Genomic DNA, 14137 nt, shown 5'->3' with positions numbered 1-14137 from the left:
ATTCATACGACTCCAGTGGATTAATTTATGTCTTCTGAAGCGAAACACTAGGTGTAAGAAATAGATCTATATTTAAAACTTTTTTTTTATTATTAAAACATTCACTTCCGGCCAGCTGTGGTATGCACGTTCACATAAGTACGTTGGCAAGTTCACACGAGAACTGACGTGTGAAATACATAAAATACGGAAGTGCTGTGTTGTTTACAACAGAGAATGAATGTTATACAGAAGCTGAATTGGTTTTGCTGTAGATTTGTATTTGTATCTTTTTTTTTTTTCTCAAAATGGTTCTTATGTGTGTGTATCCTGGATGCCACAACCTAGTAAAAAATTAAGATTATGCCAGCGGGTATCATCGCAAGAGGAAAGACTAACTTTTCACAGATTCCCCATTAATGATCCTGAGCTACTGAAGCTACAACTGCTCGTTGACTCAATACACCCATTGAGTCACTCAAAATATTGAGGGTGTGCAGTGAATATTTTTCCCCTTCTGATGTCAGACTAGTCGAGGGATCCGACGATATCGAAGTGCGATTGCGCTTACAAGCAAGAGGTTTTAAATATTGACCTATTTCTTACACACACCTAGTTTTTCACTTCAGAATACATTTATTAATCCACTGGAGTCGTACAGAATACTTTTATGATGGCTATACTGTATGTGCTTTTTGGAGCTTTAAAATTTTGGCACCCATTCACTTGCATTGTATGCACCTACAGAGGTGAAATAATCTTTAAAAAAAATATATTTTTGTTCTGCTGAAGAAAGAAACTCATACACATCTGTGATGGTATGAGGGTGAGTAAATGATGAGGGAATTTTAATTCTGGGGTGAACTATTTCTTCAATGAGACCTTTATAATTGGAAACCTATGTGCATAACAAATAATGGATTAGCTCTCAGCACATATAATAACCCACTCAACAAAATCAGTCACTCAGTTTTAAACTGTATTATAATTTGCTTACTATCTATGTGAAGTGGCATTACCACCATCAATAGCAGAATAAGGACAAACCTAGGAAGTTGCTTAGTCAAACTTTGTAGTTTATCAAAAGAATTATAAAAAGCTTTCCATTGAAACAAGGACATGGATGAAGTCTTGATGAAACCTGAATGATTTTCCCTCTCTCTAACAGCTTACCGAGACTTACTTGAACGTGCCTTCATTTGTTAGGACAAAGCCATAAAGGATGGACGCTAAAGAATGGCTCTATATTTAAACTAAGCTCTGTTAACCTTGTTAATGACAGAAGAGCTATGCCACTGAGCTAAGAAAGCTGCTGATAAAGGAGGAACAGCAAACTACAATATATTAAAAATTACTTGCAAACCACCTACATATAATTTATGTATGAGCTCAACCCTGATATGCATATGATATGTTGAGTCTGTAAAATCTACTTGAATCATTTTAAATAAATAATAATAATTAAAAAATGTTAGCAGTCTTCTGAAATTTCTGAAAGGGTCAATATGCTGTTTATGCTCCCAATATTTGACTTGGTTCATCACTACTTGATGTAAGCGAGTATTTACATTTAAAAAATAATAACAATAGCACAAGTGCAGTTGAAAATGTACAAAAAATAAATAAATAAATACTCACCAGTGAGAAGAAATAATGTATCCCAAAAAGCACGATACATCTTTATAAGGCTTTGTGTGACTTCTAGGTCAAGGATTAGCAGCGTTGTCTTCTAAATGAAGTAATCTCCGTTTGACAACATAGATTAAGGCACGCGATTTTTCTTGAGATTGACCAAAATTATTGGTAGTCTGTTGCCTTTGTCAAAAATGTAACATCCACAGTAAAATTGATTGTATTTTCATCGTAGTTTCATCTATCCTACGTTACACAACACGCCATGCGGCGAGCCAGGTATTTTGAACTTGACGTCAAACTTCAGCAACAGTGCGTTCGGTTTTTTTTACTGACGTCATATGAAGCTGTAAAGTGATTGCTTTCTATTAATTTTGTTTATTTAATTTGAAAATAAAAGTCACCGAGTAAAACTGGTGACCTACAGGGAAAAACAAATACATATCAATCATTGAGCACATTAGTACCGTTTCCACACTCTTGACATCCTTCTGTTGTGTGTGCGTGCGTGCGGCTGCCAGTGTACGTATAAAATATATTTTAGTGTAAAACATTATCTCTTCACAAGAATTTTAATCTCGTTTTATTAAAAGGCTTTTAATTTTGTAAACTGGTCAAAATGAAATCCACAAATTGTCTTTATTTTTTATGAAAGTTTATTCAATCCACCAAGAAACGTTTTTAAATTGTGGACTGTGACTTGTATTGACTCTGACTGCCAGTGATAGACATATAAATATACAATCTGTTATATTAAATGTACTAACCACAATTCCACTCTGTCTTCACTTTCACAATTGATTTCATTGAACAGAAAATGCACACAATTCCCTCTGATGCATTTGAAAACAAGTGTTTGTTATTGAGCAAAAGAAGTGTTTGAAGAATAATTATGATCTAGTTTTATTGTCTGGCTATTGGCCAGTTGTTCCTTAAGAACTGGTGGAGCTGCAGATTACACTCATTTGGCCACCTTATCTTCCTATTTGGTTCTATTCTGGCTCAGGTTTGCCTTCACGTGCATAGCATGGTGTGGTTGTTTCCGAATTACTCCCACAGGTATATTCTTTCCTTTCCTCCTAATTTTTTTCTCTCCACAGGATTAGATTGCAGGACAAATTGACTTATAGGCCACTTGAAAATAGGCCACTATGACACAATAGTTTTCTATTTTTAATTTTAAATGAGGAATTCTGTTTGTTAAAAGGCACACTTTTTTTTTTGTTTGTTTTAAAAAAAAAATTTTACTTGTCATTTGCTGAAACACACATGAAGGAGAACCCCAACTTTATGTTTTGTGCAGGTCATGAGTCAGGTAGGCATTTCTTTGTGATAACTGGAGTTAAAGCTTAAACTGGAACATGGTCCAAAAGGTGTAGTGTTGATTTATTCCATAAATAAAACCAAAACTTCCTTTCATGTTCCTTTCACCACTGCAATTTCATGATGAGTCAAGAACGGAAAATTTGTGATGATAACGTTATGTTGCCCTCTAGTGGCATAAATTGGTAAGCTCATTATTATTTTGAATGCTAACAGAGGAGAATTTGTCAAGGTGATCTGGAACATAACGCTAGCACAATGTGAGAGTAATAATAAATATTTAATGAGTTAGATGTAACATGCCACGAAAAACCCACCAGATGAGATAGATAAAAAGGTAAGAAAAAAGCTATTCCATTTTTAAGTACATTTAAGATAAAGTGATATAAGTGATAAATAAATAACTATCTGTATGAACACAACGTATAGGAATATTTTAGATTCAATACAAGTTAAACTCAATCTACTGCATTTGTGACATAATGTTGATTACCACAAAAATTCATTGGGAAATCTGTTACAGTAAGGCACTTATGGAAGTGAATGGGTCCAATCTGTAAATGGTAAAATACTCATTGTTTCAAAAGTATAGCCACAAGATGTAAACCATATGTGTGTACATGGTTTTAGTGTGACAAAATTGCTTACTAACCTATTCTATGTAAAGTTATGTTTAATTTGACTAATTTTACAACTTAGTTGCCATGATGACGTAATGCCTCAAACCCTAAAACCTGAAAATGACCATAAAAACAACAATATAAACTTTATAACTCAAATAATACCCAATTTATAACAGAAGAATTGATCTGCTTTTATACAAGCTTCACATTTCTGAACTGAAACACTCCAAAAATTGTTCCATTCACTTCTATTGTGAGTGCCTCACTGTATCCTCATTTTTTTGCTTCTTTTAAAAAGAAAAAAAAATGTCAGTTGAACTTGTATTGAACAGGATTATTACACACACACACACACACACACACACACACACACACACACACACACACACACACACACACACACACACACACACACACACACTCACTCACTGAGCACTTTATTAGGAACACCATCCTAATACTGGGCAGGGCCTTCCTTTGCTCTCAAAACAGCATCAAATCTTCCTTGCATGGACTCAACAAGATGTTGGAAACATTCCTTTGAGATTCTGGTCCATGTTAACATGATTGCATCACGCAATTTCTGCAGATTTGTCAGCTGCACATTCATGCTGCGAATCTCCTGTTCTACCACATACCAAATGTGTTCTATTGGATTCAGATCTGGTGACTGGGAAGGCCACTTAACAACAGTGAACTCATTGTCATGTTCATGAAATCAGTTTGAGGAGAATTTTGCTTTGTGACATGGAGCATTATCATGCTGGAAATAGCCATTAGAAGATGGGTACATTTTGGCCATGAAGGGATGCACATGATCAGCAACAAAACAGGCTGTGGCATTCAAGTGTGCCAAGAAAACATTCCCCACACTATTACACCATCACCACCAGCCTGAACTGTTGACACAAAGCATGTTAAATCCATGGAATTATGTTGTTGCTACCAAATTCTGACCCTACCATCTGAATGCCACAGCAGAAATCGAGATTCATCAGACCTGGCTATGTTTTACCAGTCTTAAACTGTCCAGTTTTGGGGAGGCTGCAGAGCTCTCTGTGCTTTGCTGACAGTAGTGGAACCCGATGTGGCATTCTGCTGTTGTTGTAATCCGCCTCAAGGTTCGACGTGTTATGCATTCTGAGATGCTATTCTGCTCACAACAATTGTCAGCTTAATGTACCAATAAATGTTTCACAGATGTCTAACTCTTTGTTTATGTTTGTCTTTTGGCCTTTCAATCACATACATTAATTCACCAACTAAGAGCAATGTAAGCCAAAGACACGTCCCTTGATTCGCATATGCATGTGATGTAGCTTGTCATTGCATTTGCCAAATCATAATTACAGTGCAATGGCAGGCTCGTACAATTATGTGTGAAACAAGCTCAGATGATTAGCAATGTTTTAGAACTGTATTAAACCCAGGTTGGTTAATAATATGAAAAATCACCATAAACACCATTGCATAGTGGAGCCTATTTGATACGACCACTGCACGCGACAGTTGGAGTAGGTATAGCTACAAAAAAGAACTGCATTTTAAAGCATTTCGTAAGTTTTTTTTTTTACTTCAACACGATTTCTCACAAGACTTTTTTTTGTTTGTTTTTGTCTGTTTTCAGCATTGTTTTATCCAGTTATCATTTACTTACCAACTGTAATAATTCTTGTCTGGTTTAAATTATAAAGTTACATACTGCCTGTCTGAGGATGACTCGTGTGTTTCTCTACATCCTTTCGTCAATATCTCTATATGCTCTGAAGCTTGACAGCTGCTTACTCTCTTTATTCTATATAAAACTTTAAACAAGTTTTTTTCTTCCCAAAAGCAATATGGTCACATACAGAGGGTATGAGTAATCATAACTTCAAATGAGATGGGAAACATGGTAACTTTATCTTGTAACATTTGCTGTAACCTACATAAGTCATTTTTTTTGTTGATTTTTGTTGTAATTAAAGAGAATATAGGCATATGTTTTAAGATCTGTAAGTTTTATTGTGGACTCATTGTTGAAATTTAAAAAAATACATTAACCCAAAAATAATATATTTAAAATGTCACTAGCACAGCACACTAACAATCCCAAGTTATCAAGTATATCAAGGTAGAAACACAAAAAATCTAAACAAAAGCAAAACAGACACCTACTAAGAGTCAGTATACAAGAAATATTCTGAACTTTATACTGTTGGCACCACTGCAAGTTAGTCTTTGATTGTATAATTTCTATTTCTGTGCTGTACATCCTACTGCACCATACTGCTGATAATGTTTAGTTTAACTTTAATATATAAGCTTGCATTATTCTCATTTGCATTTATTGATTTAATAATAGTAAAATGTGTTTTTGTTGCATACAATTGCATTAAATTATCCATAAGATGAATGTTAGTATCATTGATTTGTCTGAGCAGGATCATGCACGCTCTGGCAATACTGGTGACATCCACAACTATTGGGGGAACATTACAATATGGATACAACCTGGCCATTATGAAGGCACCTATTTTTGTGGGTTTGTGGAGTGCATGGAATTGTTTTGTATGCAAATATTCATGGTTGTGTCTATATTTGCTTATTTTTTGTCTTCAAGGCTAATCAAAAGTGTCCATTCTCTGTCCAAGCATAAAAGTAATCTTAAAGACTCCAATGGTTAAATCCACATATACTGAAGTGATATAATAGGTGTGGGTGAGAAACAGATCAATATAAAACAAGTCAGTTTGTACTATACATTTTCCTCCCTGCGCAGTAGGGGGCAATATGCACAAGAAAATGCAAATCATAAAAAATAAAAGAAGAACTTAATGAGACATTTCTGGAACGATGGGGAATGGCGTTAGAGGTTTATGATAAAGCATTGATAAGGACTTGTATAGTTTCCATCTTCTCATTGGGCAGTTTTATTGGGGCCTTGGTGGCAGGGCCAATGTCTATCTGTTTCAGGAGGTATTACCTCTCTCTCGCACTCTCTTTCTCTCTCCTCATTCAGTCATGTTTATTTGATGGCAATATTAGCTAACTGTTATCTACTATTGTTCTAAATAACAATTTCAATTCGAGATTTTTAGTTTAGGGTACTTTAAATTAGTTTTAGTTGAGTCAAGCTTATTCCTCATTTGGAAAGACAGAGGTACTTATATTGGTACAGTTACATTTCTTTATAGTTTGCATGTTATGTTCTTGTCCTCAAGAAAGAAGACTGTGTTGCTGAACAATGTCTTCTAATGTCAAGTTTACTGCTAGCATTGCTGAATAGAAAAGCCATGTGAGATGATTATTATCTCCAGATTTCTAGTTGGCATAAATGCAGGTATATACTTTCAAAGTTGCAGCAAATGTGTTTTAAATTGAACCTTCTTTTTCTTTTTTAACTGAATACTAATGAATTCCAGTTTAGAGGTCATATGAATGGCTCCTTAAAAGCAAAATACATAGTTCTCAGACATATACATGTCCTTTACATTTGAAAAAATGTGTTTTTGCCAGCGTCTTCTTGGTATGATTAGAAACCATGTTCTCTGTTTACAGGTGAAACTCGAAAAATTAGAATATTGTGCAAAAGTTCATTAATTTCAGTAATTCAACTTAAAAAGTTAAACTAATATATTATATAGACTCATTACAAGCAAAGATATTCCAAGCCTTTATTTGATATAATTTTGATGAGTATGGCTTACAGCTTATGAAAACCCCAAATTCAGAATCTCAGAAAATTAGAATATTGTGAAAAGGTTCAGTATTGTAGGCTCAAAGTGTCACACTCTAATCAGCTAAACACCTGCAAAGGGTTCCTGAGCCTTTAAATGGTCTCTCAGTCTGGTTCAGTTGAATTCACAATCATGGGGAAGACTGCTGACCTGACAGTTGTGCAGAAAACCATCATTGACACCCTCTACAAGGAGGGAAAGCCTCAAAAGGTAATTGCAAAAGAAGTTAGATGTTCTCAAAGTGCTGTATCAAAGCACATTAATAGAAAGTTAAGTGGAAGGGAAAAGTGTGGAAGAAAAAGGTGCACAAGCAGCAGGGATGACCGTAACCTGGAGAGGATTGTCAGGAAAAGGCCATTCAAATGTGTGGGGGAGCTTCACAAGGAGTGGACTGAGGCTGGAGTTACTGCATCAAGAGCCACCACACACAGACGGGTCCTGGACATGGGCTTCAAATGTCAAACGTCTTACCTGGGCTAAAGAAAAACTGGTCTGTTGCTCAGTGGTCCAAAGTCCTCTTTTCTGATGAGAGCAAATTTTGCATCTCATTTGGAAACCAAGGTCCCAGAGTCTGGAGGAAGAATGGAGAGGCACACAATCCAAGATGCTTGAAGTCCAGTGTGAAGTTTCCACAGTCTGTGTTGGTTTGGGGAGCCATGTCATCGGCTGGTGTTGGTCCACTGTGCTTTATTAAGTCCAGAGTCAACGCAGCCGCCTACCGGGACATTTCAGAGCACTTCATGCTTCCTTCAGCAGACAAGCTTTATGGAGATGCTGACTTCATTTTCCAGCAGGACTTGGCACCTGCCCACACTGCCAAAAGTACCAAAACCTGGTTCAATGACCATGGTATTACTGTGCTTGGTTGGCCAGCAAACTCGCTTGACCTGAACCCCATAGAGAATCTATGGGGCATTGCCAAGAGAAAGATGAGAGACATGAGACCAAACAATGCAGAAGAGCTGAAGGCCGCTATTGAAGCATCTTGGTCTTCCATAACACCTCAGCAGTGCCACAGGCTGATAGCATCCATGCCACGCCACATTGAGGCAGTAATTAATGCAAAAGGGGCCCAAACCAAGTACTGAGTACATATGCATGATTATACTTTTCAGAGGGCCGACATTTCTGTATTTAAAATCCTTTTTTTATGTGTAATACTTTGAGCCTACAATACTGAACCTTTTCACAATATTCTAATTTTCTGAGATTCTGAATTTGGGGTTTTCATAAGCTGTAAGCCATAATCATCAAATAAAGGCTTGAAATATCTTACTTTGCTTGTAATGAGTCTATATAATATATTAGTTTCACCTTTTAAGTTGAATTACTGAAATTAATGAACTTTTGCATGATATTCAAATTTTTCGAATTTCACCTGTATATGCAGGTATGAGAGTGCTCCAAAAACACTTAAGAGGTGCTGTGTCCCTCTCCTCTGCTGTCCTCACCTCATTTGGTGTTGTGTTGGGACAGGTGGTAGGTGTGAGGTATGTCTAATACACATACAATACATGTGATACAGTACTTCTGAAGCAGTATATAAAAGAGAAATGTGATCACTTTATTATGTACACCTAAAAAATACATGGAGCAGCAGTTCTCTGGGTGAAAACGGCTTGTTGATAAGAGAGGTCAACAGAGAATGGCCAGACTGGTTCGGAGTAACAGAAAGGCTACAGTAACTCAGACAACCCCTCTGTACATTTGTAGTGAACAGAATAGCATCTCATAATGCTCAACTTGTCGAACCTTGAGGCGGATGGGCTACAAGAGTGGAATACCACGTTGGGTTACACTTCTGTCAGCCAAGAACAGAAAGCTGAAGCTGCAGTGGGCCTACCATCTGCATGTTGCAGCAAAAATCGAGATTCATCAAACCAGGCGATGTTTTTCCATTCATCTACCATTCATTTTTGGTGAGCCTGTGCCCACTGATGCCTCATTTTCCTGTTTCTAGCTAACAATAGTGGTACCTGGAGGGGTCTTCTGCTGCTGTAGCCCATCCGCCTCAATGTTCAACGTGTTGTGTGTTCACAGATGCTTTTCTGCATAGTACTGTTGTGGACCAGTCTGGCCATTCTCATCTTACCTCTGTCATTTACAAGCCATTTTCGCCCACAGAACTGGGTGTTTTATTTGTTTTTTAAATATGATATTAAAATCATATTTAATGTGGTGAATGTGTGCAAAAAGGACATTACATAACATTAAGTTAATAATTATTAAATCAATTGATTTAGTTTATTGTGATTTGAATTGTTTTTTATCAGGGAGCTATTAGGTAGTGAGCTATGTTGGCAGTACTTATTGGCCAGTAACGCTATCCCAGGCTTCATCCAACTCCTCACCTTGCCCTGGTTTTCAGAGAGTCCCCACTATCTCCTCACTGACAAAGACACCTGCTAAAAGGGTATGAGAGTCTGAGTTAGTTTCTAAGCACTGGTACATACTGTATGTACTGCTTGTGTTTTTTGATACTAAAAATGAAAACCATCAGCTGTTTAAGTTTAACACCACGGTTGATGTAATGTTTTTTGGGTAACCTGTACTGGTCAAGGATATGGCCTACTCTCCTACATTGTATTGACAACCTAGTCTCTAGAGACTAGGTTGCCAATATAATGTAGGAGAGTCATTGAGATCACAATCCTGTTGCTTTGCAATACACTTTGCCCTAACATACAACTACATTATTTGTACATTAATTGATGCATTAAAATTGGTGAGAGTTGCATTAAAATTGTGCATATGCTGATGGGTAGTTGATGTATAACAAGACCATGAGCTTTTACATTTAGGATTTTAGGTTAACATTTATGAATGTATAAGGGAATGAGTATATTTTAGTTTTTGTTTTTCAACATTTAATCAATTTTAGATGGTGTATAGCATGTCTTAATGCAGGACAGCCTGTATATAGATTGTTTGGTGAAAGTCACTCCTATAGCACTGTGGTGTCTATGTGGCTGTGATGTTCAGAAAGAATAGCTGGATGAGATTCTGCAGGAACAGGATGAAATCAAGGGAGAATGAGCCAAACAGACATGGGAACTCCTAAATGACCACAACGTTTGCTGGCAGCTAATTTCTATGGCGGTACTGAGCAGTGCCATGCAACTGTGCGGCAATGATTTAGTGAGACCCTGCCTCCACACAATCCTGTGCTGTCATATCACTGCCTCTTAATTAAAATGTAAGTGTCCCAGAAAAGAGCAAGGGGTGGGAACATGAGACGATGCCTGATGGGATGAGATTGACACTGATCACACAATTAGCACAGCAAGAGACTTTGATTTTGTAACTGGCTCTGCAATACATTACTCCATAAACTGACCAAAAAATACATACAACAGTTCATTAGGAGTGCTAATGTTGTAGGTTTGATGTTAATATTTAAAATAATATGTTCAGAGTGTTCAATTCATGTTTCTAGGAAGTAAGAAATTGCAAGAAAATGATTGAAGCAAACTATTAACACCTTCAGTTAAATTTCATGTTTCTGTTGAAGTTTGTAATGAAATTGAATAACATCAACCTAACATATTCTGAGGTGACTTCCATGTCCTGTGATGTTAATATATGGTCATTAGAGGTATGGTCTGAACTTCAGAGTTTGATGAAATTACACGTTGAATGTTCCAGACTGCAAATTACTTTTGTTCAAAATGGAAAGGAGTGAGAAAAGGGAAGGGATATTGGAAGATTTGTTTTAAGAATAAGTTTGGAAGGCTCATTCCTCCTTACATTCTAGCTAATGAGACAATTCAAGTCACTTTTTGCTGTTACATTTAACCAGTAAATTTGGGGTTAATTATTACCTGCCAAGTATATCTCAGAAAAACATTTCAACAATGAGTAAAAAAAAAAGTTATCTCGGACATTAATTTAGAAACTAAAACGGTGTCGGACTGAGTGAGTGTCCTTGCATGAAGATATGGGAAATAATTTCTAGTTGTACCCAACACTTCTTACGTAACTAAAAATAGTTCAGAAGGATTTCATCCAAAGCTATAGTGCTGGTGTGTTTGTGTTTGAATTTCTAAAGACACGCAAATTTGTTTTCTCTCATTCCTCAGATTCACTTGTATGCCTAATATGTATTCCAAGAAGCAGGTATATCTGCTGATATCTCTGATCCAATATGTGACCATTGGCACTGGCATGTGTGAATTCACCACCTGCAGTGTGTGTGTGTGTTTGTGTGTGTTTGTTTGTTTGTTCAAATAATCTGCTCCCAAATACGTAACCATCCCAGAACAACGCAATGCCTTGATCCATTTGCAAGACTGCAAGTTAATTACATGAAAAAGATGAGTATTTTAGCCTCCTGAACCAAAACAAAATTTATTTGGAGGACTTGGATTACCACATTTAATAGGATGACCTATTCCCACACTGTTTTTAAAGCAGAGCCATTTCTGTTTCGGGTGACATGGTTACATATACAGTACTAGTACTGATTAATGTCAGATGAATAGTTTTTTCTGCATGAACTAAAAGGCTGTATGTGTATTCTGAACTTGTTGATAGAAAGGCTCGGTAGGAAGCTGATGTGAATGTGCGGCTATATTCTTATGACCGGATAGGCTGTAGTCTTCACTGTGGCTCTTTCACTTGAGGTATGTATTGTTTACTGTTACAAAACCTGCACACATACATGCAAACACACATGAAACCTAACATGGAAACATGTATTGAACAGTGCATGCTGAAAAACTATAATATGCATTCTCTAGAAGCCCTGTTTACCTCCTAAGTGGCCGCATGTAATGTCTAAACAGAGAGGACATGAAATAATGTCTAACTTTAATCACAGTGTTTAACTGAAGTAATGTAATCATTGGTAAACTATGACTGGTTTATTGTTGTACGATTACAATAAGGCTATTATTTTCAACTTGTTCCATGCAGGCCAGACAGAGTTTATCTCACTAGTTGTCATGTTGTTCGAAATGGTTGCTAAAACAATCAAATAACTGTTGCATTAAAAAAAAATTCCTTCTTGCCGATAGAATATAATTCACTGGATGGCCTACTTAAGCATGGCTTGTTTCTTCACCTACACACTGATCAGACACAACATTAAAACCACTGAAAGATTAAGTGAATAACATTGATTATCTTGTTACAATGGCACATGTCAAGGGGTGGGATATATTAGGCAGCAAGTCAAAAGTCAGTTCTTGACTTTCTTGTGTTGGAAGCAGGAAAAATGGGCAAGCATAAGGATCTGAGCGACTTTGACAAGGGCCAAATTGTGATGGCTGGACGATTGGGTCAGAGCATCTCCAAAACGGCAGGTCTTGTGGGGTGTTCCCAGTATGCAGTAGTTAGTACCTACCAAAAGTGGCCCAAGGAAGACAACTGCTGAACCGGCAACAGGATCATGGGCGCCCAAGGCTCATTGACGCGTGTGGGGAGCAAAGGCTGGCCCATATGGTCTGATCCCACAGTAGAGCTATTGTAGCACAAATTGCTGAAAAACATACAGCCGGCATGATCAAAAGTGTGAGAACACAGTGCATCGCAGCTTGCTGCGTAGCCACAGACCTGTTAAGTGTTCCCATGCTAACCCCTGTCCTCTGTTGAAAGCGCCTACAATGGGCAAGTGAGCATCAGAACTGGACCGTAGAGCAATGGAAAAAGGTGGCCTTGTCTGATGAATCCTGTTTTCTTTTAGATCATGTGGACATCCGGGTGCGTGTGCATCATTTACCTGGGGAAGAGATGAGAGCAGAATGCACTAGGGGAAGAAGGCAGGCCAGTGGAGGCAATGTGATGCTGTGGGCAATGCTCTGCTGTGAAACTTTGGGTCCTGGCATTCACGTGGATGTTATTTTGACATGTACCACCTACCTAAAGATTGTTGCAGACCACATACACCCCTTTATGGCAACGGTATTCCCTGATAGTAGTAGCCTCTTTCAGCAGGATAATGCACCTTACCACACTGAAAAAATTGTTCCGGATTGGTTTGAGGAAAATTATAAAGAGTTCAAGGTGTTGACTTGGTCTCCAAATTCACCATATTTCAATCAGACTGAGCATCTATGGGATGTGTTGGACCAACAAGTCCGATCCATGGAGGACCCACCTTGCAACTTACAGGACTTAAAGGATCTGCTGCTAACGTCTTGGTGACAGAAACCACTGGACACCTTCAGAGGTCTTGTGGAGTCCATGCCTCAACGGGTCAGAGCTGTTGTGGTGGCACTAGTGGGACCTACGTGATATTAGGCAGGTGGTTTTAATGTTATGACGGATCGTTGTATTTTCAACTTTGGCATGGGGCCAGGTGAATCATGTTATACCACAACATACCATTGTCCTTCCAAACTCAGATTTTCATATTAAGAGATAGCGTGACCATTTCCATAATGTTTCATATTTTTGTTTTATCATTTAGCTGGGGTGACTAATCCTCCCTACAGAGATTTTTAACCAGACAGCATGTCCTGCTGCCTACATGATCGCTGGTTCTTTAATGTGGCTGAACCTCTTCATTATTGGCATGATCTTCCCATTCCTTGTGGTGAGGGCATAGTATACTTAAAATACACGCTCCCCTGCTGAAAAAACTGGCCTTAGCTGGTCAGTTGTCTGGTTTTAGGCACTTTTTAGCTGGTCAGGCTTGGACCAGCTTAAACCAGCTTAGGCAGTTTTTAAGCATCTTTGATTGCTGAAACTGAGCTCTCAAAATGTTTATGTTGTGTGCAAGTTACATTATAGCTGGTATTTCTGCCCAAAGACTTAATTTGCATTCACAGTGACCGATTAAATAGATTGAAGTCACTAAGTAGATTGGTAGTAGGTCTTCCTAGCTGGCTACAGTATTCAACTGCATGAAGGCAGACCATG

General features: G+C 37.7%; 1 pseudogene; it reads left to right on the top strand.

The window, feature by feature from the left end:
* The first annotated feature begins 5984 nt into the window (after positions 1 to 5984).
* On the top strand, positions 5985 to 13823 carry LOC127653767 (solute carrier family 2, facilitated glucose transporter member 11-like; annotated as a pseudogene).
* Positions 13824 to 14137: the final 314 nt, after the last annotated feature.

The sequence above is a fragment of the Xyrauchen texanus genome, chromosome 13 (genome assembly GCF_025860055.1).
Source record: "Xyrauchen texanus isolate HMW12.3.18 chromosome 13, RBS_HiC_50CHRs, whole genome shotgun sequence".
NCBI lineage: Eukaryota > Metazoa > Chordata > Actinopteri > Cypriniformes > Catostomidae > Xyrauchen > Xyrauchen texanus.
This window is presented reverse-complemented; position numbering and strand designations above follow the sequence as displayed.